The following is a 24,113-nucleotide window of genomic DNA, read 5'->3' as shown; positions in this document are numbered from 1 at the left end:
TCTGAGCCCGAAGTCTAAAGAAATCAAACTAATTCTAAATGCTAAAAGGAGATTAAAAATGAACCATAAGGGAATATATATATATATATATATATATATATATAAAATGGAAATTTGGTTACTGTTTTCTAATCTTGACACAAAGTTTTAAGACCCCAAAATTTTTTTTTTCTTAATTTTTAAAAATTTGATATTTAGAGTTACCAATAACGATAAATTATGTAACTTAAACTAATTAGAAGTCGCTCACTTTTTGGATAAATCAACCTAACAAGAAACAAGGATTAAATTAGGTCTAAACAAGTTCAAATCATGTTTTTTTTTTTTTTTTTTTTTTTTTTTTATGTTGGCTCATAAACTTTTGAATGTGGATATTTTTCTATATCGTTATTTTAATATAAAATTTTGAATTTGGTTCCCAGAGTCAGACCTAATTATTACGAAAACTAAAAGCGACCTTGTTTAAACATATCCATATTGATATTACAATTCAAATTAATGTATGGAAGCCTTACTCTTGCTAAAATGCTAAAAAAGGATTTTTAAAGGTACTTGAACACAATATTTGTAACTATAGTTATAATTAAGTGATTCTATATTTGTAAATTAGTAAGTCATATGTTACAGATTTATAATCCTAAGCGTAAATGGTTTTGCTACTAGTTATTCTCGTACAACTTAAAGTAGAGGGAAATATAAAAAGAAAAAGTAATATTAAAATTTAAAACACCAATACAAAATATGAGATATTAAGATACAAAAATATTTTTTTTTTTCTTTTTTTGGGCTTAATGATAATATCAATGTGAGGAAAACCACACAAACAAATAAACCAACTCTTTAATTTTGGGCAAATTACAACTTATTTACTTGTGGTTTGATCGAAATTTAAATTGCTTACCTATGATTTGAAATTTGACATTTTATCCACCTGAGTTTTGACTGAAATTTAAGTTACTTATATGTGGTTTGAAATTTCATAGCGCAAGTATTCCATTGGATTCTTTTTGATCTTGTATTTTTATATTTTTTTGTGTTTTTTGAGGAGAGGGATATAAAAGTGGAGCAAAATTACATATCCAGCCATATTTTTAACAGATATGAGTTACAGTAGTTTAACTGAGTTAACCTTAAGTGGGTAAAGTGTCTAAATTTAAATCACAAATAGACAACTTAAATTTCGACCAAATTATAGGTGGGTAAGTTGTAATTTGCCCTTTAATTTTTTTAAAATATAAGAACAAAGATTTTTTAATAAATTATTATCGTTACTTTCCAAAAAAAATTTAAATGGTTATTCCATCAATTGGTATTTTGAAAGCACAAAGAAGAAGGGGTGAAAAAAAGAACAATGATTTTTTATTCATCAAAAAATATTTAAAAATTGGTATTTTTTTTTAAAAAAATTTGAAAATCAGCATATCATTTGAGACGTCATTTTGTTTTGGGTCTATATGAAAGAAAGTCGCACGTGCAACGGCTAGTCTATATATAATTTATAAACGGCTAGTCTTTTCAATTCCTCTCTCTCACTTTCCCTCACCCTTTCTCCACTTTTCTCTCTGAAAAAATTCTCACTTTTTTTCTCACACTTTCCCGGATAACCCAATCCATCCCATCTTCAACAGCAGAAAATTTTCCCTCAAGAAAGTGGTTTTCCTTACCACAAAAACAGACGTATTCAATTCAAGAAACGGGTTCAAAGATTTTCCCCAGAAAATCTGATTCTCTCTCTTCAAATGGGTTTTTAATTTTGAAATACTTAATTTCTTAATTTAATTTAATTAAAAAAAAATTTCTTCTGTTTTTGCAGACTACTGACGGTGATGAGGAAGTTATGTACAAAGTTTCCAATCTCTCAAATCAAGAAAAGGGTCTGAAGATTTTCTCTGGTGAGGAATATCCTTTCAAATGTATACGGACTTGAATTAATTTTCATGTTCCTGATGTTTTAAAAGATTTTTCATTTATTTTCTATGTTTCTCCTCTGAAATTTGTGGCATGTACAACAACAAGCTTTTTCCCGGCGAAGGGATTTTATAGACTAATGGGTTTTTTTTTTTGCTTTCATATGGTTTAGACTAACGGGCTTTTCTTTGTACTTTCATCGGTGTGGTTTTTACTGATTTTGTTGCTAATTGTGATTTATTTATTCTATATACTTGAACATATTTTGGCACTCACTACTTATGACATAATTATGGTTCTTTTGCACTATATATCATTTTGCATGCTCTTGATCTATTATGTTTGCAACTTGATGCTTTTGTGCCCTTGACTGCTAATTGTTCTGTTGGTTTCCTTCCAATTATTAGGTACTGGGATACAAGGCAGTCAAATCCAGTGCATACTCCCTAACCGCTTTTATTCTTTTACAATGCGGCATCCCCTGATGGTTGTTGACACTGCAGATTGCAATCTGATAGTTTTCAACTTGCAGAACCCTCTGGTGACATTCTCATCTAATAAAATGAACCAATAATGATTTCTTGCATCTTTCTTTGACAATCAGATGCTTCATTATTACAGAACAACACTTTGTAAGTCTGGCAGTAATGTTTCGCACTTAAAGGTTGAGAACTTTTTTCACTTTTGATATGTAGATCTAGGCTTCTAGAATGTGATCATGTAAGGGTATGTCTGCACAGTATTAGGGGATATCAACTTCTAGCTTTAGCTTATTGGATAATCTTATTATTGGCCTTTTCTGATCCTTAAAATTTAATTTACTATTGCTTTTAAGTGTTCCAGTGAATCATTGATTCTTCTCCACACCCCGTTCCCCAATGAATAATTGATTCTGTGTGCATGTGTTTGGACTTGATAGAAAACAAGATAGGGTGGAGGGTCCTGGCTTCAAATTTGTATTTCCAACTTTTTATTATAAATTTATCAGCTGCTAATCGATTCACTGTATGTGACATTAACTTTTTGCTATTGTTAGCAAAACCTTTTTTTGCGATTGACTAGTTCGTTTATTTATTTTTTCCGAACAAATTTGAGGCAGTGATGATGGTCATTATTCAGTACTTTCTTTAGCTTTTACTGCATTCCTTAGTCTGCTGTGAAAGCAAATTTTGGGTTGAAAACACAGGAAAAACCCAAGTGGTCTGTAGCTACTAAGAGAGATGTTTACAAATGCTGGAGCAAGAGAAATGATTTCTATGCAGTATAGAGACCTTTTTGTATCAACACTCTAAAAGGTTAGAGCATTTTTTTTTTCATAACCACCAGAAGTTGGATGCGGAATTTTAATCTTATGAACATGACTCCTTACATATTATTTGCGGATGCTAGCAGCACGACTCACAAGTGCTTCCTCATTTCTTGTTGCTAAGGATTCTCCTGTGAGTCCCACAGACAAAATATGATACATTATTTTGGTTGGCATGTTTCTTTGTTTGCTTGTATGGTTCAACATATGGGTGGCTTTATCATCTAATCACTCAACAAGTGTGATTCTGGAAATATGTATATTTTGTTGACATAAACATATATGCCTGATATTGGTTTACATCTTTGATAAATATATGGAAGCTTTGTATTTATCAATATTTAGTTGGAAGCTTTGTGAACTGGGTATGGAATAGGTTTCTTTGCTGTTTCTCATTTCTATTAGTTTACTGTCTCTTTATACCAGAAACTAAACTACACGAGTATTTTGTGGTTTGCATCATGGTGATATGAGTTGAGTAACTTCTTTGTTGTTTCAATAAGCACAAGTAGAACTCCAAGCTTCAGTATAAAAGGAGTTGAATTTTACAATTGCCTTCTTCATGGGATTTACAAATATCCTTGTTTTGTACTTGTATTGTTATTAGAAAGTATATGTGTACATAATAATGAGCACATGGTTGAGATACCGTGAAATTTCAAACGTAAATTGTGTTTGATTCATTGATAGTGCTCATTGTCTTATCTTCCCTTTATTTTGCTTTAAATTTTCAAGTCTAATCATGGTCCAAATGCCAACAGACTGAGTTCAAGAGAATCACTTCACCTCTAAAGTACCAGACAAGATGTGTTGCTGCCTTTCCAGATCAGCAAGGTTTGTTGGTATGCAACTGCTTGTAATTTCATTAAGTTTAAATTTTCTATTTATGATTATTATTATTACTACCTTTTTTTAATGGTTGACTTTGGACATTTCAGTTTTCTACTCCCTTATTTTGATAATTCTGCATTGCTGGGATGTTCTCTACTTTCCCAATATGGACAGTGTAATCTATTTGTTGAAAAATGAAAACTTTGTTCTTAGTTTGCTCTTTATAGATGCACAAATAGTTGATAGAGCATATTTTTTTAGTGGAGTTTGAATTTAGACATTGATAGGTTAGGGAACTGAGGCTGATTGTTTGTGGTTCAATTAGGGTCTTATCTAGGGTAGGTAATTGAGGCTGATTGTTTGTGGTTCAATTAGGGTCTTATCTAGGGTAGGTACTTGAGAATTTTCTGGGATTGCCTATGTAGTCTTGTAATATATTGAATACATAATCTTTTCTTCCTCATATGCAGTCAGTGGCCTGGTACCTTTCTGTGCCAGGGGTATGTTTTTCCCCAGAAAATCTGATCCTCTCTCTCTCTCTTCCTGAATGCTCTAAGTTATCCTTAAATAGAAAGTGGTTCTCCAACAACTGAAAGAAAAAAAAAAACACTTTTCTTGGAAATTCAAGAAAAGGGTTTGAAGATTTTCTCAGGAAAGTGACTGCCAGATTTGAATTTTAAGAAAAGGCTATGTGGAGCAACAACAAGATGGGGTTTTCCATGCCACCGCTGGCACGGAAGTTGAGGCCGATGATGCTATCCCTGAGATTTTTTTGTGCTTTCATATGGTTAGACTAATGGGTTTTTTTCTGGATTCTGATTGATTGAATTGAATTGCAAGTTCCCTTTGCTTTTTGGAATTTCCTGGTTCTTGAATGTTATTGATTTGGTTCTTGTTACGAAGCTTATCTTAAAAATATTGTGAGAAAAGAGAAGTAGTAATCAAGGAAACATTTATAAAAAAATTTTAAGAATAGCCAAAGAGAATGTATCTGAACTGTGCTGAACATACGGATTTTAGAGACCGACCTTTCTTCCATAAAAATTTGATAGTTTTCATGTTTGAAGATTACCCATCTGGAATTTTTGTTATTTTCCATTCTGTATTGATTATATATATTATTAAATGTTTGTTTCTCCAACTGCAGTTGATAGATCGGATCCAAGAAAGGCAATTTCCTTGTTATGGTCTGCCATAAATGCTGGGGACCAGGTTGATAGTGCCTTGAAAGACATGGCAGTTGTGATGAAACAATTGGATCGATTTGACGAGGCAATTGAGGCTATCAAATCTTTTTGTCATCTCTGCCCTTTTGATTCTTAGGAATCTCTTGGCAATGTGTTAGTTGAACTCTACAAGGTAAAACTAAAACCAGTTTTATCCAATAAATAGTTTCTTATATTTTACTTGCCATTCTTTGTCATTTTCCTTTCAGCTAGTTACATATATTGGGGCAACAACAACAAGAAAGCTGGAGTGTGGCAAGTATAAAGGGTGAGTATTAATGCTCTTAAAATTGAACGAGTACCATCCTACTTTCTAGGGGAAATTATTGAGAAAAGAAAGTAGGGCGAGTGTAAAAAGGAAAAAGCAAAATATTGTGCTTAAAGAAAGTGGTAGATAGTGTTGGCACTAACAAGAAAGAAAGAAAAGAGCACTGATGACACATTTCGTAGCAGCTTGGCTTTTCTTTAATCTGAGTCTGTAGTTTCTACTTGGGGTTTGTATGCAGAAACTGTGAGAACCAGCTCCTATTTAAAATGTTAAATATCCCATGTGTTGGACCACACTTATTAAGGGGCATTTTGGGTCTATATGAGAGCGATTGTTGGATTTATGGTTAAGTGATTAATTCACCATTTCCAAATAATTTAAGTTTTTGGGACAATCTGTAATTTATCAGAAGTATATGAGTTACTTAGAAGTTTTTTTTTTTTTCTTCAAAATTTTGTTGTGTTAAATTGTTAGGGTTGATTTCTTTTTTACTGAATTGAATTCTCAATTTCTTATTCAAGTAATGATAAGTTTCTGCGCAGTTACAATGAAAATTTACAATTTTTATGCACTTGAGCATATAATTTTCATATGAGCATATCATCTTTCCTTAAGTGTGAATCATGAAAGTAATTACAAAGAAAACTAACTTATCATATGGCTTCATATATGCCTCCTTGAACAGATATTACAGGACTAAATTTGCAGACAAGAACTTTTACCTTCAAAAAAAATAAAAGCAGCCACTAATGATTTCTATTCTGCCAACAAAATTTGATAAGGTGATTTTGGTCCTGTGTACAAGGTATTACTCGTTTAGCAAATGTTTAGCAAAAAAAAAAAAAAAAGGTATTACTCTTACATGGCTGATCCCATTGAGTATTGATTTTCCTGCTTATCCGATAAGGTTTGGGGCAGGGTGAACTACCTGATGGTACTGTCATAGCAGTTAAGCAACTCTCATCTAAATCAAAGCAAGGAAATCGTGAATTTTTAAATGAAATAGGCATGATTTCTTGTTTGCAACACCCAAATCTGGTGAAGCTTTATGGATGTTGTATTGAAGGGGAGCAATTATTGTTAGTCTATGAGTACATGGAAAATAATAACTTAGCCCATGTATTATTTGGTGAGTATTATGTAATCTTGCTTAGCACTGAGCTATTATGAAAAAAAATATGAGATGAAATTTTTTCCATGATTTGAATTTAATTATATGTAGCAAAAAATTAAGTCAGGTGAGCTTATCTGGCTTCCAGACCATCCTTGGATTCTTTTCTTGATTTTCTGGATGGTCAGCTCTATGGGATTCAGATTTGAGTTTTCTGGTTACTGGTTTCTTCTTATTTGAGTAATTGAGTTGAGTCAGCAGTATTTTCTTCTTTGGTAGGTCTAGAAATCAATCAGCTTAAACTAGACTGGCCTACAAGGCTTAAGATATGTATTGGGATAGCAAGGGCCTTAGCTTTTTACCATGAAGAATCAAGACTCAAGATTGTTCACAGAGACATCAAAGCTACTAATGTGTTGCTAGATGGAGACTTAAATCCTAAAATATCTGACTTTGGATTGGCTAAACTTGATTAAGAGGAGAAGACTGACATTAGCACCAAGGTAGCTGGAACTATGTCAGTTCCCATCTTATTAATGAACCTTCTAGTTATATATGTTATAATTTTAATAATTATATTTGAGGTTAGCAAAATATTCTAACTTTTGGAGTTGAATCATAAGACATTGAGATTTTGATTTGCAGTGGATATATGGCACCAGAATATGTATTATGGGGTTATTTGACCTACAAAATAGATGTTTATAAGTTTTGGAGTTGTGTGGCCTTAGAAGTTCTCAGTGGAGAGAGCAACAATAATTTTATGCCAAGTGACATTTGTGTTTGCCTTTTAGATCTGGTACTTTCTAACTTCCTATCCCTGTTTGATTCATTACACATATATCGTTAATGCTTCAATTATTACTTACTAATTGTGTAGCTACTAGCAATATTTGCATGATAGTAATAGGATAATTTATATATTTCAGTCTTGCCATTTGCAACAAAGGGGGAACTTGATGAAGCTAATTGATGAGAGCTTGGGGTCTGAGGTCAACATATAAAAGAAGCTGAAATTTTGGTTAAAGTGGCTCTTCTGTGGACAAATGCAACCCCATCACGAAGGCCTATCATGTATCATGTCTGAAGTCGTAAGAGGGGCGAATGATTGTTCCAGACATGATTCCTGAACCAAGTACCTATAGTGATGATCTAAGGTTTAAGGCTACGAGAGACCTTCGTCGACAAAGGGAAAATCAGAATTTGAGTAGAAACCAAACCCAAAATTCAACAAAAGTCCATACATTCTCCTCTCCCACTATATATATCTATCCAAGATTATTTTGAAATCAGTCCAGAATCTATTCCTGTTTAGAGTGATGAGCATTGCGATTAGTTCCTCATTGAGCATATATATTGTTTATTCTTTAACAATGTCCCTGACTCCCTGTGGCTATTACTGAAGCTTCAACTATACACATGGATATGATTTGGTATGATAAATCATGGGGGAAAAGATTAAAGTGGGGATGCATGCAACTAATATAATGTAATGATGATTTCTGTATAAATGTTTTCTTAGGTTAGAGAGAGAATATGTGGGGATTATTTTTTACAATTTTTCTTGTGTTCTATATATATATATATATATATATATATATATATATATTTTTTTTTTTTGGGGGGGGGGGGGGGTAAAAATTGTAATAAATATAATTTCTTTTTTTGAGGGGGAATAAATGTAATTTTCTGAGTTACATTATTTACTACACCAATGAAATTTTTTAAGTGATCAAGGTATTCTTTTTCCAATCATGGTACTACACCCCGACAAAATTTATGTCTCTATTACCCTTTATAAGCAACCTTTTATATCAAACCAGTAGAATCTGAATATATATTACTTGGAAAATTCTCAAAATTTTTTGAGTTCGAGTGGGTATGGTACTGTCTCAATTAAGAGAACTTTCGCAAAATAAATTATTCAAACACAAGTAGCTAAAATAAAAACTAATTGGAGTGTAAATGAACAACCAACTTGCATTAATTCAAGTGTTAGATACGAGCAATTCTGAACTTGAAATTAGAAATCAAACTAATTCTAAATTAATGCTAAAAGTTGATTAAAAATGAACTATAAGGGAATCAATAATATATATATATATATATATATAAATATATATAAAAAGTGTAAGTTTTGTTAAAATTTTCTAATGTGCACACACTTTTAAAAGCCCGCATTTTTTTTTTTTTTGGTTATTCTAATTTTTTTTAATTTGATATTTAGAGTTACCAATAATGCTAAATTATGCAATCTCAGGTCATTATTAAATGAATAAAAATTTTAGGTATGTTACCCACCTAAACCTAAACCATTAAATGAATAAAAATTTGATCCGGACCATTCATTTAATTTGGAGTAAATACTGACTACCGGTTAAACAAGTTACATTTATAAGTAAAAAAGCAATAAAGAATCACTATGCGCTTCTCTTTCTCAAAAACAAAATTCTCCCTATCATGCTTCCGATTTGGTTTATCTAAAGAACCTAGAATTCGGCTTCTTCTGTATTAGCTTCTTCTCTTATTAATCAACCACTAGAACCCAGGGCAGCTAAACAAAACCCAAAGAAGAAACAGTATCGGCCGTTCTCTGCTCGGCGACGATATTTGAAATACGTTTGTCTTTCTCTTTCTCTCAGACGAAGTTGATTTTATACAGATTGTTAAAGTTTCTTTGGCTATCAACGCATGATTTTTGTCTTTAGTTTTATTCATTGTTAGTAATCCCTAATGCTATTAATTGATTTGGGTTTTTATTTTTATTATTTTGATAGGAGATTTGGGTGTTGTTTTTGTTTACTTTATTTCGAAAGTTGATATGGAATTTCCTCCTATTTGAGAAACAAAATTTCAATACCCATGATTGCGGGATGTATGTTATAAAACGCATGTTTACAAATAATTCCAGCAGGCATTTACCCCTTTTGGTAATAAATTTCTTTGAATTAAATACAAATTTTCACATAATTTGTTTAAACTACTTCTTAATTACATGCCTAATTATTTGTAGGAGAGCTGATCGGAACGTTTACGGTACAAGTTGGCAGCAAGTCTAGTGCTTTCAAAGAATAATGATCAACGTTCGAGAATTGTTGAAATTGCTAGAAACATTCCACTACTGGAATATTTTCGGCCACTCAAAGATTAGTATAAAAGAATGAATAGGATACTGTTTATGAGTTAGTGATTTAGTGAATTTTTTTTTTTTTTTAATGAATGGGAGATTGAATTTTTATCTTTCATATAGCAATTTAGTAAATTGTTTTTTATTTTTCTAATGAATGTGAGGCTGAATTTTTATTTTTTGTTATCGCGTACGTTTGTGTTGTGTGCACAAACTGTTTTGATTTCAGCTGCTTGGTTTAAAGAGCTTCTGACATATCCCCACTCTCTTCATCTGAAGCATTGAACAGATTTTTTGGTTTGTGTAAAGGTCATATCATAGTAATTGATGTTTTTGAGTATCTTTTTAGACCCATCTTGAGTTTTGGCTATTTTTAGTGTTTTTTAGAGGTACTTGAGAAGGTTTGTGGCCTTTTTACCAGATATTGAGTACAATGTGATAAATTATAGTTTTCAATTTTAATGTGGTAAAGAAAGTACTCTTGACTATTTTGGCAGTCTCTTTTTGCTTAGAAGCAAAATATATATTATATTGAAGATTGTGTCTTGAATAACAAGTGCTGGAGTTGCACTTCATCTTCAGGTATATTTTATTAAAGATTGTGTCTTGAGTAATAAGTATAAGTGATTTGGTTGTATTTTCTGCAGATTAGTGTTTGGATCTTGGTGGGAAATCTGATGCCTGTTGGCTATATACAGTTTGTTTGGGTGTCTAATAATAGTGGATACAGCTAACGTACTAGAATGTCACAATATGTAGTTTTGTTGACATCTTCCATAAGACCATAGGAAGTGATGAAACAACCCTTGGGTTACTAATATCAGTCAGGATAGTCTGTTTTCTTAATCAAAGCAAAGCCTTCAATCTCATTTGCAATCACTTTGAAGCAGTAAAAATCTTAATTTGTTTCCCCATATGTAATATGTATTAGCAATAATTTAGCATACATGCACACTCACACACCCACCTTTTGAATTCCTTGCACCTTGTTGAGACTATGAAACTTGCAGGTGCTTTTGCCATAAAAAGATGATAGACATGGGCTACATATGTTCTGTATGCTTGTCCATGTTCAGTAAGGATCACAAGAAATGTTCAACCTGTGGGTGAGTAGATATATCATCTTTTAAGTTGTATTATGATGTTTATGACATGCTGCTTACAATAGTGTCACCGCTTATAATCAAACTAAACCTATTGGTAGTTGTTAGAATAATGGTTAAGTAATTAAATTTACCATTTCCTAACAATCTAAACTTTTCGGACAAGTGATAGTTTACTAGACTAAGTATAAAATCACAAAGAAACTAAAAGAATTTTTTGCTATGAGGATATCCTTAATACTATCGCAAAAGGCTATCTTTCTGATTAAGCCTGAGATATGGTCTTGAATCATCAGACTTGAGGGTTCAAGGGAGTGAGAAATCTTTTCTGCTCTCCAGATAGGATATGGGGGTTGCCAGTAGCTGGATGGTGAAGCCTATTACAGTTTGTGATGAATTTCTACGTTGAGCTTTTTTCAGGAGTTTGAGACGGGGACAAGAGAATTTGTTAGTATATTATTTAGTTAGGCCACTGTGGAACTGCATGATAAAGTGATTAAGGTTGACAACAACATGAATGGAAAAAATACCATGACTTCATTGCAGGAAGAAATGCTTTACAACCTGAAGGTAAGTTAAAATGAATCAGTGGTTGGGTTTTTGGTGCAAACTTAGCCAAAAATAAAAAGAAAGAAAAGAGAAAACAGTCACTGTAGATTGCTACTCTTGATCTTTGGTGTCAAAAAAATAGTTCTCTAGATGAATCAAATTACTTCTGCCTTGGACATCAATAATTTGCCAAATAGTTATTTTGGGAAAAACAAATAATAATTGCTCTGCATTTCTGAGAGGTTAGTTCTATCATTGATTTGCCTCTCTTGATTATAGTTGTGGCTTTGGACATCATGCAGGTCAGTATTTGGTCAGGCCCAGTCAGATGTTGCCTCAGCTTCCAATCTTAAGAGAAAGACTCTAGAAACATAATCTTACTCTTCTACAAGCAGATGCATTTTTAATTATTCATTTTAGGTGATTCATCAGAAGTAAAATGATCTGTTTTTGATGCTCTTCCATATATTACAGTTCAATTATTTGTGTTGTTGAACTGGTATGTCTGGTTTGAATTTCCTAGCAATTGGTTTTTTTCAATTGAGCTGTTTGGGAACCAGAAAATATTTGCTGAGACAATTTAGGTTTACTGTATACATCACAATTTTGGCCCCTATAGCTAGTAGAGCATATCAGACTTTTGTTTTGAGATGTAGCAATGGTTAATTTTGCATTCAACAAATTGTGCTAAAAGCTAGCGGTTGTACCAAAAGGTAATTGACAATGTTGCACCTTGTCTTTTATTTTAATCTTAGGTTTTTGACAATGTTGCACTTGTCTTTTATTTTAATCTTGGCAAGTATGTTGCCGCATATGAACATTTGTATGAATTCTACATCTTTTTTTCAATGGGTTTTTCCGAACCTTATCAATAACGCAATATTTATACTTAGTTAATGTCATTATCGTGGGATGCAATTTATAGTTAAGGAAATGTTAGTATCAAGTTTGTAGGAGCGACTTTTTTTTTTTTTTTTTTCCCCTGGGAATGACTTTTGCGTATTCATGTCAATCAAAAGGAAAAGCAAAAAAATAATAAAGAGAATGAGAAATTGAGAGATGGTCGCATGGCTTTTATCTAGCCTTTACAATTATTTAGGAAAAACATCGGAAGTGGAGGGGTTGAGCAAACTTGACTTCACAAATACAAGAAATTACATTTATATCTATATATTACTAAAAGCTGAAGCGTAGCATTTAATGTTACTATGCTCACATTGAGTCACATCAATAGTCATGTCATTCCGATCATCTTTTTTGAATTTTTAATTTAATTTTAAAATAAATTTTACCAATTTGAAAATACTGATAAAACTAAAATTATTTCCAGCCCATTCTTTGCTTTAAAGTCCAATTTTTATACTCTAGAGCCCAAGCCCACACCCAAAACCTTTTCAACTACATCCCTTTGTCAAACGACTCAAACCTGATGTTTTTTCATGATTACTATTCCCTTTCCTTTTTTTACGCAATTCAAATTCCTGTCCCCCACGTTTTGATTCATTGTTTCAGGCTTAGTCCCTTCCCCTTCCCCACCTTTTGATTCTCACGGTTTCAGCTTCTGTTGCACTGTTTCACTCACAGTTTCATATTCTTGTTCTACGGTTTCGGCTTCTAACGTCAGCCTCTCTTTCTTCTTTCCTTCCTTCCTTCCTCTCCTCACATCTATATAAATACTGACGTAAGCGGGTGGTTCAATTGAGGTATCCCTACATCCCAATTTCTTTTGTGCTCTATTCTTTTGCTTGATGATTTTTTTTCCCTTTCTATGTTTGTTTCTGGCTAGGGTGTTGAATTTGTTTATGCTGGGTTATTTAATTGGAGCACTGCTTCTTTTGGGTATGTCCATTTTGATTTTCTAGCTATATTGAATCTATATATTAAATTTGTCACCTTTTACTATTTCGTAGTGTGCTCTATTCTTTTGCTTGATGGTTTTTTTTTTTTTTTTTCTATGTTTGTTTCTGCCTAGGGTGTTGAATTTGTTACTGCTGGGATATTTAATTGGAGCACTGCTTCTTTTGGGTTTGTTCATTATGATTTTCTAGCTATATTGAATCTATATATATATTAAATCTGTCATCTTTTACTAGAATTGGCCAAACAATTGGTGCGGGTTTTTTTGAAACCTCTTGAGTCACATCCAGGATTTTTAATCATGCGAGAGAATGTGCAGTCATATTATAATACCAAGCGACTTGGAATGTCAATATTTTAGTAGCTTTCCCTTGTGTGAGTTGTGACCCCTAAAAGAATCATGTTGTATATATCTATTTTAATATTCTTCAGTACTTGAGATACTTTTTTTTGTGGATTCTTCAATACAGATAGAGTAGAAACCTGCATATGCTAATTTCAGAAATACATTTTTTTGGATTCTTCTCTGTCTCTCTCTTTTTCTTTACCACACTCTGAATGATTCCTCCAACAAAGTAAAACATGGTTCCCCCTATTATGAATGTCAATTCAACTCAACTTTCTTCTACATGGTGAGATGAACCTGGATGAGAGGATTACATTATCTTAATTGTTGTGTTTTATTATTTTTGTTGAAACTTTTGGCATTTAGTACAAGTATCATGTCAAAAGTTGTTCACACTTGGTAATCAAAATTTGGAGTTTCAAATCACCATCATCTAATCATCTTTGATAGTTGTCCCATGAAAGAAAGATTGTTTCATAGCCTGACAGTACTGCAATTTCATAGCCTGACAATATTGCATCTCAGATATGATCCATTTCATGTCTCACTTGCTATCTTACTGCACATCAATCTTCCTTAAGAAAAACTGTGATGGTTCTGCTTTGGCTAAATCCTCCATAGATGCTAATAACCCTCTTGTACCTTTTCCCAGAACAAACTGATCGTAGAAAATCATCACTTCTTTCAATAATCCTCATCATAAAGACCAATCCCGCTTCCTCCACCTTTACTTTGTAGGATTTCTTTTCAATATATATTATAGAACTCCCTTGACATCTTATTTCAAGAATGGTGAAGTACTTACTTTTTCTTCACTAAAAAGGTTCCAGAAAAAGTTTCTGACTAACCAAGCGGTGGCTTAAGAAAAGAGTGAGGACTTCATTGAAAATGAATTTTACACCAATGCACCAGGTTAACTATCAAACAATGCCTTATCTTGTGATACCCAAAATAAATAAATTGGATTAAGAAATTGATTACAAATTTAATTGGGGTCAAGGAGAAAATTTTAATTTTAGAATTCAAATGCCCCAACCCCAACTATCGATGTAAAAAAAGGTTTAAAATTTTATAAATTCTTTCTTTCTATTGATTCTATTATTTAAAGAGAAAACTTACCCCAGGATTCAAATAATCCAATTTGAGGCGAAGAGTCTTTAGGATTCTAACTTGATTTTGGCCATGTGTGAATTGGACTAGACCTGTTTTTACATTTTCCTTGTGAGTTAGACCTTTTAAAAGGTTTGACATTTGCATGGATGGAGATAAAACCGTCTGGTATAACTCCATATGGTTTCTCAGTCCCCTTTTTAAATAGGCGTAGAGTATTGTGCAAGATGTTACAAGTGCCATTCAATTGTTTTTCAGGTCAGGTACTAATTATTAAGGAGGTAAACGCCACCATCTTCTCATGAATTACTAAGGTTCCCAAGCCATCTAAAATGGGTGATTGTAGACCTATCTATGTTGTAACATAATCTATAAATGCATTACTACAGTCTGGGCCAATAGGATTTAAGCCTTGGCTTAAGTATATTGATTGGTCAGCACCAAACCACACTTGTCATGGGAAGGAATATCGAAGAGAATGTTCTCTTAATGAAAGACACGAGGGATGCTGTGTGCTTTAATTGTATAGCTCATGGCTGTATGAAATGGTGGCCATTAAATTAGTAAAGAGTTTGTGTTTTCTTTTTTATGAGATCCCTTGTGAATTTTTTCCACTAATTTGGATGGTTCTCCAATATTTATGTGCCACCTTAAACAACTGACTGTTTGAACCCTTCAAATTCGTCCTTTTGTACTCCACTATAATAATTAATTTAAAAGAAAAGAATCTGAATCCTATTTCTCTTTCCTATGAATCATAGGCTATGATGTTACTGAAGATATTTCTGAAATCCTCTTAGCTCTTCTTTTTATTTTTTGGCCACCATCTGCTCATATATTTTTCTTTTTCTATCTATGTTGAAATTTCAATAAAGAAAAAAAATATAAGATTCTTCAAATTTACAATATGTTACAAAATATCTATGTGAGTGGGAAATATATTTTGCTTTCCAGCTAAGGAACTTAATCTAATATGGATGTTATTGTTCAGCCTGATGTATAGGTTATGTAATTGCAAAGCCATAGTCATATGGAACATGTTATTGTGTAGGTGTGGGAGCAAATTTCATATTTGTAATGCAAAAAATACAAAGAATTCTCATATAAGCAACTCCATAGAAATTAGGGATTTGCATAATTGTTAATTGCTGGATCTTCTGAAAGGTATTCCAATGTCTTGGATTAAATCTCCTCCACCAAGAGGACAACTTTAAACCATGGACAATCAATATGACTATAGAATCTGGTAAGTAGAAAATATGCCTCTTAATATGTAGTGATCCTACTATATGCAGAATTGATACCTTCATGGCCCCATCCTAAACACTTCTACTATCTGCATATTTTTTTACTTATTCATTTTTCTTTTTCAGGCAGGTAATTCATTGAAACAAATCTAAGAAACATTAAGAACACAAAATATCCTCACAAGGCATCCCAATAAATACGGGAATCACATATTACAATTTACAACCAATACATTTCACCTAGTCCATTTTGTTTTATTGGTAAGTTACAGACGTACCTAGCAGGTTTAAAACTCTTGACCTCACATTTCAACTAATTATTATAGGAGAAAGAAGTGTCAATTGAGCTATATTTAAGCATGTATTTTGATGAAATATGTACTGATTGCCATGTTACTCTTTGCTTGAAATGTTCAGGTTTCTTTTTTTCCTATTGGATGTTTTTTTTATTATATGCATTGAACAACTTTCTAAATACAGGTTTTGTTACAAAGCATGGTTTAATACATCAAGTTTCTGATCATATTTGGATTTTGGAGAACTGTGAGAGTGTGGTTTCTATGATAGGTTACTTTCCCTATATTAGTATATTGCCTTTGAAGGAAATCGAGTACTTACCTTAAACTTGACTTTAACTGAGTCCACTTTAGAGATGTATTCACAAAAATATATGCTTAAATGGCTATAAATATCTGGAGTCAAAACGTTTGCATCATTTTCCATATATGTGAAACTCAACAAAATAATATCATAGGCCATCAAATTTGAGATAGTTAGTAGATCTATAAGATTACCCCAAATTGATGTAAAGTTAAATGAAATACATAGCACAATTGCTCAAAATTTTCAAGATTGTCTGAAGAAAATTTCCCAATACTGCATTTATACCTGTAAACTTTCATTCAAACCAGTGTATCTTGCCATAAGCTATGATGTAGGAGCAACATTAGAGTCCTTCCATAGTATTGCATATGCCTTTTGGGATGTGATTTTACAAATTCTCTTTTGTAGCTCACAATAAATAACCGAAGTGCATCAACCATGGGTGTGTTTGGATAAAACTTATTTTGCTGAAACTGAAAACTGAAAACTGAAAACACTGTAGCAAAATAATTTTTAAATATGTTAATAGTACTGTGGGACCCATTTTTAATGAAAAAATTGATAAAAAATGAAATTTGTGGGTCCGTGAACAGTGCATATGTGCACTGTTCACGGCAGAAAGTCAACTTTTGCGGTTACTGTTCATTGAACAGTAACCGCAATACTCAAAACGCGTAAAAAAAAAAAAAAAAAAAAAAAAGAGCAAAACGCAGCAACCCAAACGCAACGCAGCTTTAAGTGGAAACCAAACACACACCATGTATCATATGCCTTTTGGGAAATTCCATTGTTGCCTGAACAATTTATGTAACCAAAAGAAATAGGACATTGTTGAATGAGCTGCTTTGCTGGGAAATCCCATTGTAAATAGAGCTGGATTGTTTCTTCAAATGTGTCCAACTCTCAATCATAAATAAAATGAACATGCTATGCTAAGATTTTTTTATATTATCTTTTGGTTGTATAGGTTGTTCATATTTGCTACCAATTTAATATGGATTATCTATTAAATTGCAAGTTCAAAAGCTGGTATATATAGTCAAGTATCTCTAAATATTAGTTAGAAATTGATTTTTAGGTGGGTGTAATCAAAGTGCTTTCTATAATTTGACTGAAAAATGATAATTAAGCCAAAACATTCGATGAAGAGATGTTGCTACTACTGGAATTGTTTCAAAGACACCAATCAGAGCTTGAATTTCTATGAGGTTGAATATATGTCATTGATCAATGAAATGGATAGCTTAGGAGAGAATAAAAGTTAAGGGGAATAAGGGTCCTTCAGTTGTCTTTGTTGGGTTCATAAATTATGAACTGTAAAAAATAAAAAATCAAAAAAGAAAAACAAAAAAGAAGGCATATATAGCATGTAGGTGAGAATTCAGGACAGTGCTAAAATAGGCAATGGAAGCTTTTAACACAGTGAAAGAGTAAAAATAGAGGGAGATAAAAAAAAAAAAAAAAAAAAAAAAAAAGAGGTTGGTCTAAAAAACGAGGTTGGATTAAGTATTTGGGTTGGGTCTTACCCTATGATGTTTTCATTATTAATGGAACTGCATAAAGGCAAGAATCTCCAAATAGTTTTAGAAAAATGCTCTTCATGTTACTTGTGTGAACTTACTATAATATTTTTTATATTATCTTTTGGTTGTGTAGGTTGTTCATATTTTTTACAAATTGAGTACGAACTATCTATTAAATTGCAAGTTCAAAAGCTGGATTGTTTCTTCAAGTATGTCAAACTCTCAATTATAAATAAAATGAAAAGGCTATGTTAAAATATTTTTATATTTTTATATTATCTTTTGGTTTCTACCAATTTATTATTCATTCAAACATAGCTTCAAGGGCTGCCTCATACATTAGGATCCCTATGTTCCAAAGAGGCTTTGCTTTTGGTATGTATTAGACTTTGCTATGATGGTTTTTTTTTTTTTTTTTTTTTTTGCCTTTTATATGTATATATTAATTAGAAAGACTGAGATGTGGATTTGGATCTCTCATTTATATGTTAGCTGGTTGAAATGGTTGATCTATGATTCTTTGATCAAAATATTGGTTTCTGGAAATGGGATTTGATTGTTTTTGTCATAGGTATTATAATTATTTTCTAAGTTTTGGTTTTTGTTACTATTGAGATTAATGGGTTCTTGATTTTTGGAAATGGGGTTTGTTTGTTTTTGACATAGCTATCATATGTACCAAGTATATTTTTATTATTAATTACTGCTTAGATCAATCAGTTCTTCAATCTTGGCATTCATACAAAAGAATATAGAACCCAAACAAAGTTGAAAAAATGGGGAAATTTAATAATAATAAAAAAAATCCAAACTCTTTAGAACCATGTGATCAATTGTAAAAAGCAAAAACAGAGGGAGATTAAAAAAAGAAGTTGGTCTAAAAAATGAGGTAATAAAGTAATTTAATAATGTTGTGAAATTATTGAGACTTTTTGTGTTCCTATGAGGACTCTTTATTATTAGACAAAACATTAGGCACTTATATATATATATATATATATATATATATTGCTACCATCTCAAATATAAATTAAAAGGGGAAGGAAGGATCTCTTATGCCACATACCAAGATCATCAGTCATGCAGTAAACAAATGAGTGAAATGGCACCTTCTTTGGTTGTAAGAATAACGTGTGATAGGATTTTACATATTCATCTATTAAATTCTTTTTTTTTTTTTTGAAAAAGTTCATCTACTTAATTTAGATATTTATAACTAGACAATTAAATAATAATTTATGCAACAATCAAAAAAAACAAAAATTGTCTATATATATTTATCATGGATGGTTATAAATTTATGTTTAACTTTGCATTTACGTATTCTTATGCTTTAATTTACATATTTATATCCAAACGACGAAAATTATGAATAAAATAATTAAAACAGTTCACTCATCATAAAGCTAGAAAAATACTATAAATTACAATCCTAAACAACTTCAAAAATACAAACCAAAAATATCAAAAATACTCTTTACACAATCACAAAAATGAGCATGTAACATGAATTACCTACAGAATTATTGGTCAAAATATTATCCAATGTGGAAAGACAATAGCCAAAATTTTAAGGCAACATCAACTTTCCACTTTTTCTCTACTAATCACAATCTACAACAAAATTGTGGCACAAAATATTGTAGTCTTATATTTTCTCTTTTTATTAACTTTATACAATGAAGTCATGCACAGTTTTAGAGTCATTGTTATATATATATTTTTTAAAAAAAAATTGACTTCATAGATCCAATATTGCAATTGTGATGACAACAATGTTCATGTGTCATCCTTAGTATATGATAATTGAAATGTTGTCACCAGTTGATTTTTTTTTTAAGCACATCAGTTTCTTAATGTGTTTATGTTTTCAGAAAACAGCTGCAAGCTATTCAATTGGCTAACCAAAAAAAAAAAAAGGTTCTTCATGACATCAATCTAACTAGACGCTCCGAAATTCTTTATTCCTTCGAAAGGAGGAAGGAAAACTCATTCATCAATGCTTTAGGGTTGGAAACAAGCAAGCACTATTTTGGGTTGGAGCTCACAAATATTTTGTATAAGATCAAACTAAAGCAGAAAAAGAAATCTTTTTTCAAGCCAACATAGAAGGAGACACAAATGCAAAATACGGATTGGCAATTGCACTGTTATGCGAATCAAATGATGAGGGAATACAATTACTGTTATCAATTCTAAACCAACCAGATGGAAAACTATTGTTGCAAAACTATCAACAAATCCTTCAACATACAACTTTTGGAACAAACACATTTTGCATCCCAAATAACCAAGCATGCAAGAAAAATGGAGTGGGTCATTGGGATCGTGAATGCCCTTACCCTTAAAACGAAGAATTACATGTAACATGCAAAATGTGCTCTCAATTGACTTGGAAATATGCAAATTAGCCAACCGAGTATGGTAGAAATTATGTTTCAAAAATAAAATCAACAATAAAATTTCCTCATTCTATTCCGAATACTAATCTTTAATAATACAAAATTAATTCAAAGACCAAAACCTCCAATCACCATGAATCCTGCAATATATATATCATTATCATAAAAAAAATTATCACGCACAACGCACGGGTCCGCGACTAGTTAGAATAACTCTTGGCACGTTGCAATGTGTTGCTAGAAAGAAATAAATAACAGACATAATGAATCTTTATGGATGCCAATACCTTGATGGCATTTGTTTTTTTGTGGGGAGGGGGGGGGGGGGGGGTGGTGTTGGGCTAGAGATCAATTGAAACAGCAAGTCATCGAAGGAGTACACCGGTTTCAAAGGCAAATGCTATTCACAATTATGTACAAACAAAATAACCACAGTTGACAGGAAGTGTTGAATCATAAAGTTGATTTTTCTGTACACACGCAAAGAGGCCAGCATTAATATGTCCAATTGCAATCATATGGTTCACAGCTATGGAATAGCCATATTTAGAGAGCCCTCATAACCACTTTGCTGGTTGTGTGAATGCCCAGTGCAGCAAGTTTGAACACATCACGAGTCCTATATAACCTGCAACACAAATCCCTTGTCAATGAAGAGATGTCACAAAGACAACACATACTCAAGTCCTTTTTGCTGAGTCAAAGGTTAAGAATTCTATTAGAACACAGCTGAAAGCTATTGTTAGTAGGACACATACACAAAACCTGGCAACTTATCAAACACCATTCCTATAAATACAGATATTTAACCTGCGGTACTAATAATAAACTTTGCCTCCTAACCACAACTTGGAGTTCAGATCATGCAAGTTCCCAAGTTATACACGCACCCAGTATAGGAGGATGAAGTGCCAGTTGAGCTATAGCTCATTGGCTTTAAAAGGGTCTATTCATTAAAATTTAAATGATTAAATGTAAAGATGCCATAAAAATCATAATTACTGTCTACACATTGTAATGCATTCAAACATGTAACAAAAGATGAAAGTGATCTCTTGCTCAATTGGTTGATGGATTGTACAGCTATACGAAAAGGTCTTGCAAGAAACTGATTGCATACCTATAGGTACTTAGGAAGTTGGGTTGGTGAGGTTATTGGGGAAGAGGGAAGGACAGATGATTTTAGCATATATTTTTTTTTTGCTTGCCAATACTAGTCTTGTGTTTTGATCTTCCATGAATGTGATGCATAAGATGCATCTGTTGTAAAATATTTTAAATTATGTAACTACAGCATATATGAAGTGTAATACCATATCTGCATGTTGGAATAGGATCAAAAATAACATTCACCAAAGCATCCTTACTGTATACTTAAAAAAAATTAAACTCACCCTGCTAGAGCAAGTCCCCAAGTGGACAGGGTATAAAACAGAGTCCCAGCATGCGAAATGCCTAAAACCTTCTCCAGTTTGCTGACACCACCTACCGCCTTTGCAACAGCTGGAATTTCATAATATCACAAAGATAAGTAACACTGACAATCACTCCTGGCTCACAAGACTACATGCCACGGGAGTAGCCAGAGCCAGGTCAGTCATTCACCATATCACTGAGAAAAATGCGAAATGGTCTAAGTTACCCCATCAAACTCAGAAAGTGAATAACTTGTACACAAGGTATAAGGAACGTTTCTATGGATTTGACATTTAACTAATCCATTAATTTAATGTTGTACACAAACAAAGCACTTACAAACATCTACCCAATTCATTTTCTTTTGTGGTTGTTAATAAATGCTAGAGATTCAGATACCAAAGTTGATTCCAATGAAAGTTGGTTTCCTTATCCAGCAACAGAAGCTGATTACAAGATAAATCGGTTATTACCAAAAAACGCTTACCCACTCCCTATACAACAAAATAAAAAGGTTACGACGATAACAGAGATTATATGAACTTTATGAAGTTTTGGATTAAGAAATCATGATGGAAAAAGCATGCTCAAAAGTTTTAGACTGAAAACTTACTTTTTTGCAGCTCTTCTGGTGTCAAATTCCAACTAATGAAGGCTTCTATCAAGTCTTTTACCTATCATCTTCACATCTGAATAGACTTTCTTCATACTGATTTCTACGCATATGTTTAAGACAATACCCCTCACTTCCAGAAGTCACTGATACCCAGTGATCATTCAGTGACCCTTTCGGAAGTGTTAGTAGATGATCATTAACTGCCTTTTTCTTTTGACCTTGCACTGAGATTCTTTAGACCAAGATATAACCATCCTTTCTAAGACTGCTGTATTCTGAGGCAAAAGTCCTCACCACAAGTACTTCTTCTTCAGTTCCAAGAAAATCACCAATTTTGATAGTTTTGCAGGCTCTCCCTCCCCATTTTTTCCTCGAATGATCCTTCAACTGCATAACTGATACTAGATGAATAACCAAGTACTCGATGTGCAAGAAAAATTAGCCATGGTTGCTTTTGCCTATCGACTGATGCCAAGCAATGCTCAATAAACTTGTACTGCTCGGTTCCTTCCCTCCAGTCATGTTCAGTGTCAGCTATGCAGAAGTGGAACATGCCATAATCGGTGGAGTACCTGGAAAATGAAAATAATATTGTTTACACCAGTTTCTTGCACATCTAGAAATTAAGTCTATTGTAGGCCACATATATATGGGGAGATTGTACTGGTACCAATGTCCTTGCCGGTGCATCTGCTCATATATAGCAATAAGATGAGTTATGGACCAATGGGAGAGAACTCAAGAACAGGTTTTGGGTGATATTTCAACAATATTGAAAAGAAAAATGAACCATCATACAATTCTTTTGCAAATGTGTCAACCTTCTGAACATAATCTGTCCCAATTCTAGGGATAATATATATATATATATATATATATTTTTTTTTTCCTTTATGCATGCTGGTGAGTCCTGATGTTTAAAGCGGCAACATTCCCGGATAGTTTTTAATAAAAAAAATTCAAACGTAAGAATTTTACACACCACACATACTGTTACGATCGAAAGTCAGTGTCCCAGCTGGAGAATGCACTTGGTCGCCTCCTTTTGGACCCCACTCAACAAAAGCTCCTGCTTCATTGATCCCATATCCACTTGTCCATGTCACAGTCATCTGAGTATCAATTCAAAACCATGTTATCTCCTTGAAATTGTAAGCTTCTTAATGTAAAAGCAGTAACCTAAGGTAACATTAGAATAAGTATCACATGTTATTAGTTCAAGAAAAAAAAAAGATTAGAAGAAGGTGCTAGAAAACTAGTGGAACAAAAGCTTCAAGGTAAATGAATAAGTTTACAGCACAAAGCAAAACAGGCAGAATAAATACTTGTGCTGTGTTGATAGTCTATGCACAAAATAAGCAGACCTACTCTTGTTATGTCATGTATGAGATTCAATTATTAAAAGAAAATAAAAATTGGATCGAAACTGTCACTAGCTTAGGCTATTATACAGAAAATAAATACATAAATAAACAAATTCCAGAAAAGGTCAATCAAGTTTTAAATGCAAATAGCAAAAAGAAAGCTTTTAATGTAAAAAAGAGAGGTCATGAAAATGGAAAAA

General features: G+C 32.5%; 4 long non-coding RNA genes across 11 annotated transcripts; 3 read left to right on the top strand and 1 right to left on the bottom strand.

The window, feature by feature from the left end:
• The first annotated feature begins 1,528 nt into the window (after positions 1 to 1,528).
• On the top strand, positions 1,529 to 7,964 carry LOC126726331 (uncharacterized). 8 transcript variants are annotated; one of them, XR_007655809.1, is made up of 9 exons: positions 1,529 to 1,892; positions 2,316 to 2,449; positions 2,530 to 2,572; positions 3,095 to 3,203; positions 3,976 to 4,056; positions 5,193 to 5,539; positions 6,930 to 7,153; positions 7,296 to 7,449; positions 7,580 to 7,964. It is a non-coding gene; the product is annotated as an uncharacterized LOC126726331 (long non-coding RNA). The 8 variants fall into 8 exon arrangements; XR_007655804.1 differs by having other exon boundaries at positions 2,316 to 2,540; positions 5,193 to 5,404; positions 5,481 to 5,539; XR_007655805.1 differs by lacking the exon at positions 2,530 to 2,572.
• A 1,096-nt stretch (positions 7,965 to 9,060) lies between these two features.
• Positions 9,061 to 9,958, top strand: LOC126726333 (uncharacterized). Its single transcript, XR_007655813.1, has 2 exons — positions 9,061 to 9,269; positions 9,664 to 9,958. It is a non-coding gene; the product is annotated as an uncharacterized LOC126726333 (long non-coding RNA).
• Positions 9,959 to 12,859: 2,901 nt separating this feature from the next.
• On the top strand, positions 12,860 to 15,331 carry LOC126726336 (uncharacterized). Its single transcript, XR_007655818.1, has 2 exons — positions 12,860 to 13,268; positions 15,001 to 15,331. It is a non-coding gene; the product is annotated as an uncharacterized LOC126726336 (long non-coding RNA).
• Positions 15,332 to 20,902: 5,571 nt separating this feature from the next.
• LOC126726335 (uncharacterized) lies at positions 20,903 to 23,173 on the bottom strand. The gene is made up of 3 exons (XR_007655817.1): positions 22,547 to 23,173; positions 21,912 to 22,020; positions 20,903 to 21,145 (listed from the first exon to the last, which is right to left on the bottom strand). It is a non-coding gene; the product is annotated as an uncharacterized LOC126726335 (long non-coding RNA).
• Between the last annotated feature and the right edge of the window lie 940 nt (positions 23,174 to 24,113).

Source organism: Quercus robur, chromosome 5 (genome assembly GCF_932294415.1).
Source record: "Quercus robur chromosome 5, dhQueRobu3.1, whole genome shotgun sequence".
In the NCBI taxonomy this organism is placed as follows: Eukaryota; Viridiplantae; Streptophyta; class Magnoliopsida; order Fagales; family Fagaceae; genus Quercus; species Quercus robur.
The sequence above is the reverse complement of the archived record's forward strand: the minus strand, read 5'-3'. Positions and strand labels throughout refer to the sequence as shown.